Consider the following 5,491-nt stretch of genomic DNA (forward strand, 5'->3'; position numbering starts at 1 on the left):
CATCTATCATCGACGTTTGACCATTCAATGGTCATTATGCTGCCGTTCTGGCACATTATGAGAATGAGGTGACGCATCTTGGAGCACGCTGTCCTTCAGATGAAGCCTGAGAGCAGGCTGTCCATTCCGCACTAAGGTGATCGATATTACAGGCATCACGGTATCTCTCGAAAGAGGCAGGCCATTGAGAGCAGGTGCTTTAAGTGAGTTTCACCGATAGTCAGCGACAGTGCTGGCATATGGACGTGGCACGGACTTGATGGGCCAAACGTCCTCCTCCCATGTCTAAACTTCCTTGGACAGTATATTGTGAAACACATTACCTGCACAAGGATGGGGGGATCAGGTAGATGTGGAGACAAAGCAATATACATACAGTGAGTGAAACAGTTAGGATGATCTCATCATGAGAGTCACGTGCATAATGCATGTGATTCCAACAGAGAAAATGACGCCATTTAATTATATTTTCTGGAAAGGAGGGGGAAAAAAAACTAAGGGGGCACCCGGATTTGAACCGGGGACCTCTTGATCTGCAGTCAAATGCTCTACCACTGAGCTATACCCCCACATGCTATTACATCAATTACCTTACTAAGTATACCTGATGCCAAGGCCTCCACCTGCCTGTTGTGCATTCACAGCTTCAGTCGGTCTCAAAATCAACATGCCGAGTTGTGATGAAACTTTCACATTCTGTCAAACATCTTTATCAAAGTTTAACCACAGATGATTCATCTTCGTGTTCTTCTTCTTCTTCAATCAATCAACAGCTTCAGAAAACCCAGGTTCGAGTTGTCGTCTCGGCTTGGCCCTGATTATTTTGACAGTTCGTAATCAGATTTTCGGTTTTCACTTGAAAGCATTCTCTTATTTATCCTTATGTGTAAATGTATTCACTTTTGCATTTCTCTCATAACCCTAGAAAGGTGTACCCTTGGGTATACCCAATCTGTACCTGAGGGGTTGGGGACACAATATTTGGAAGCAAACAAAGAATTGAGGCATTCGGCCTTCTCACCAGCGGAATCGGCTGTGACGTCATTTTAAGAGATGGACGGGATGGAAGGGGAGCACACACCATGAGAGACAGACTTAATAAGGTGTCACCAGGTTCTAGAGGAGGGGCACAAGTTTGAAAGTTCATTCTTGAGAATGGACAAATGGTGTTTTCTGCTTCTCCTGAGAGTGGACACACACTTGTTCCGAGCTTTGTGGAAGGAACTGAGATTCCCTTCGGTTGGATTTGCCTTCCAGAAGAGAAGGCAAGTTGTCTCAGAGGAACCACCTCACCACAGGATCCAGTGTCCCTTGGATGGGAAGAAGGGAAGGACAACTGATGACGAGATGGGGTGGATCTGTGCACGAGAGAGAGCAGGTTTCTGTGGAAGAATTCCCAAGCTGAGTCAACATCAGGGGGCAGTAGATATGGAGGACCAGTCCTGAGGAGAGATGACTGCTTGAAGTCCCGACCAATCTGCTCGAGTGAAATGCCAGACTCGCCGCCATTGAGGCAGCTCTCTGAGAATAGCCAGAGAGTTGTTGACTTTTTCAAGGCTGAATATTGTGAAAATACAGACGGGTTGTCCGTTGACGACCTTTTCTATATTTTGAAACAAATTTTGTCGAAATTATGTTTTGCCTCGAGCTCCACAAGTCAAATGTATCGGATGCACTTCCTGTAAAAACCGGAAACATCGCAAAGGCCAACATCAATTATGGCCGTTGTTATGGCGACCAGTTGCTCTTTAACCCCATAGGATATAGGGAGCCCCCTATATCTATACCCATCCGTACAGAATGGTTACACCTAGGTCCTAGGGGTATACGTACACCTATCTAGGGTTAATGAGAAAAATGGAAAAATGAATACATTTACACATAAGGATAAATAAGAGAATGCTTTTCTTATAAGAGAATGATAAATAAGAGATTACGAACTGTCAAAATAATCAGGGCCAAGCTGAGACGACAACTGTAACCTGGGTTTTCTGAAGCTGTTGATTGATTGAAGAAGAAGAAGAACACGAAGAGGAATCATCTGTGGTTAAACTTTGATAAAGATGTTTGACAGAATGTGAAAGTTTCATCACAACTCGGAATGTTGATTTAGAGACCGACTGAAGCTGTGAATGCACAACAGGCAGGTGGAGGCCTTGGCATCAGGTATACTTAGTAAGGTAATTGATGTAATAGCATGTGGGGGTATAGCTCAGTGGTAGAGCATTTGACTGCAGATCAAGAGGTCCCCGGTTCAAATCCGGGTGCCCCCTTAGTTTTTTTTCCCCCTCCTTTCCAGAAAATATAATTAAATGGCGTCATTTTCTCTGTTGGAATCACATGCATTATGCACGTGACTCTCATTATGAGATCATCCTTAACTGTATCACTCACTGTATGTATATTGCCTTGTCTCCATGTCTACCTGATCCCCCCGTCCTTGTGCAGGTAATGTGTTTCACAATATACTGTCCAAGGAAGTTGAGACATGGGAGGAGGACGTTTGGCCAATCAAGCCCGTGCCACGTCCATATGCCAGCACTGTCGCTGACTCCAGGTGAAACTCACCTAAAGCACCTGCTCTCAATGGCCTGCCTCTTTAGAAAGATACCGTGATGTGTGTAATTTCGATCACCTTAGTGCGGAATGGACAGCCTGTTCTCAGGCTTCATCTGAAGGACAGCGTGCTCCAAGATGCGTCACCTCATTCTCATAATGTGCCAGAACGGCAGTTTTTAGTTAAAAGAACAACTCCAGAATCGACAACTACTTGATGGCGAGTTCACCACCAACCGAAGGATTCTGGTGCCCAGGGTGGAGGCTTTTGTTTGCGAATTGTCTCGCTTGTGTGAAACAGCCACATATTCTGGTCTACCTGGAAAGGTGGTGGCAGCGGAGGGATGGATGGGTTTAAATGGGAATTCGATAGGTAGCTTGATGTATTGGAGACAGAGGCCGCGGGTATCGGGATATTTGCTTGTGTGAATGGTAGGTAGTTTGTGTGTGGATGGGTGACAATACTCGGGTGCAGAGCAGGCACGATGGGCCGAACGACGTCCTCCTGTACCAAAGTACCTTGTGTGTTGTTTTGGTAAATTTTACCGCTTTTTGGAGGAATTTCCCGAAGTACATTGGAGTCAACATCCATGATAACAGGGGTGATGGGATGACAGAGAGGTATGCACACCAGAGGTTCGAATGCTAGAAGTACTCATCCTGCAGGTACACACCCGATAGGTATGCACACTGGAGGTACGTACACTGGAGATATGCATTCTAGAGGTATGCACACTGGAGGTACGTGCATTTTCGAGGTATGCACCCTAGAGGCACGCATCCTACAGGTACACCCCCGATAGGTATGCACACGAGAGGTAGGCACACAGGAGATAATTATGCATTTTAGAGGCACACACACTGGAGATACGCACACTGGAGATATGCACACTGGAGGTATGCACACTGGAGGTATGCACACTGGAGATACACACACTGGAGGTATGCACACTGGAGGTACGCATCCAAGAGGCATGCATACTGGAGGTGCGCATCCTAGAGGTATGCACACTGGAGGTACGCATCCTAGAGGTATGCACACTGGAGGTACGCATCCTAGAGGTATGCACACTGGAGGTACGCATCCTAGAGGCATGCACACTGGAGGTACGCATCCTAGAGGTATGCACACTGGAGGTACGCATCCTAGAGGTATGCACACTGGAGGTACGCATCCTAGAGGCATGCACACTGGAGGTACGCATCCTAGAGGTATGCACACTGGAGGTACGTGCATTTTCGAGGTATGCACCCTAGAGGCACGCATCCTACAGGTACACCCCCGATAGGTATGCACACGAGAGGTAGGCACACAGGAGATAATTATGCATTCTAGAGGCACGCACACTGGAGATACGCACACTGGAGATATGCACACTGGAGGTATGCACACTGGAGGTATGCACCCTGGAGATACACACACTGGAGGTATGCACACTGGAGGTACGCATCCTAGAGGCATGCACACTGGAGGTACGCATCCTAGAGGTATGCACGTTGGAGGTATGCATCCTAAAGGCACGTACTCTGGAGGTACGCATTCTGGAGGTACGAACAATGGAGGTGCACATCCCAGAGGTGCACACACTGGAGATACGCATCGCAGAGGTAGTCCTACGTACACTGGATGTACGCATTGTCGAGGTACGCATTGTAGAGGTACGCACACTGGAGGTACGCACCCTAGAGGTACGGTATGCACACTGGAGGTACGCATCGCAGAGGTACGTACACTGGAGGTACGCATTGTAGAGGTAGTCCTACGTACACTGGACGTACGCATTGTAGAGGTACGTACACTGGAGGTACGCATTGTGGAGGTACGCACACTGGAGGTACACATACATGATTCGAAGCTGTTTCGCTTGGGTTCGAATCCCGACCCAGCAATAAACTGTCATCCCAACGTTTCATTAATCATTCAATGTGTGTGCCGTCCCTCGGATGGACGTCTGCCACCATTAGTTGATGGACGTTAAAGACCCCACGGTGTCCTTCGTGAAAAGTACGGTGGGCGAGCTATCGCCGGTACCACGGACAAATTCCGAATTCCTCCCCAAACAACTGCTACGCCGGCAATGGCAAACCACCCAGTGTAACCCTTCCTCAGGAAGCTCCTTCGGGGGACACCGACGCTCTGTGACGGAGCATAGTCCATTACAAAGAGAGGGAGAGATCCATAATAAAGCTTCCGAACCTCCACTTGCACCGACCATCGATTGGTTTTGATGACGTCAGCACCAGGGATTATTTTTTTCCCTCGGAAAGGTTAAGATTACTCCGCCGTTGTATATCTACACTCTGCGCCACCACACGTCTTCACCACCGTGAGGAAACAATCCCTGAAGCAATACCCTGGTGTCCGTGACAATGAAGCTCTTTATTATTGATGGTACATTTTTTTTAACCCAGCCGCGGTTGGAAATCATTGCTTGTTGGACGGTTCAATGGATTCTATTTCTTGCTTGGACGTCGATGAAAGAACGTCTCCAGGATGGTTGTTGGCGTGATGGTTGTGAGTCCACGTGGTGCGAGCATGTCTTTCAGAGCATCCTCGAAACATTAAAGAGAGAAATTATTTTTTGAAGAATACCATGACAGGCACTAACATCAGATGCGTGCTGGTGCTTCGGGAGGGCAAGAATCAATAAGACAGCCATTTTGAATCGAGATCCAGCGTAATGAGAAATAATTAATTCCACTTACCCTTAATTTCCATTTCACAGGTTGAAGATGAGGTTACCTTCCATTAAAGGTCCAACATGGAAGGCTGATTGCGATCAGGTGTAGCCATTCCAAGAATCTCTAAAAAAAAAAAATGTCTCTCTAACTTCATGATAACTGGTTCAGAAGCACGACGTCTCTAACTCCAAGTCAATGTGCGTGTCATCAACATCAGTTGCACAATATTGTTACAGGTCTGGGTTCGAATACC

General features: G+C 47.1%; 2 non-coding genes across 2 annotated transcripts; one reads left to right on the forward strand and one right to left on the reverse strand.

The window, feature by feature from the left end:
- Window positions 1-497: 497 nt before the first annotated feature.
- TRNAC-GCA (transfer RNA cysteine (anticodon GCA)) lies at window positions 498-569 on the reverse strand. Its single transcript has one exon. It is a non-coding gene; the product is annotated as a tRNA-Cys (tRNA).
- A 1,632-nt stretch (window positions 570-2,201) lies between these two features.
- TRNAC-GCA (transfer RNA cysteine (anticodon GCA)) lies at window positions 2,202-2,273 on the forward strand. Its single transcript has one exon. It is a non-coding gene; the product is annotated as a tRNA-Cys (tRNA).
- The last annotated feature ends 3,218 nt before the right edge of the window (window positions 2,274-5,491 follow it).

Source organism: Myxine glutinosa, chromosome 3 (genome assembly GCF_964187855.1).
Source record: "Myxine glutinosa chromosome 3, kmMyxGlut1.1, whole genome shotgun sequence".
NCBI classification, from domain to species: Eukaryota; Metazoa; Chordata; class Myxini; order Myxiniformes; family Myxinidae; genus Myxine; species Myxine glutinosa.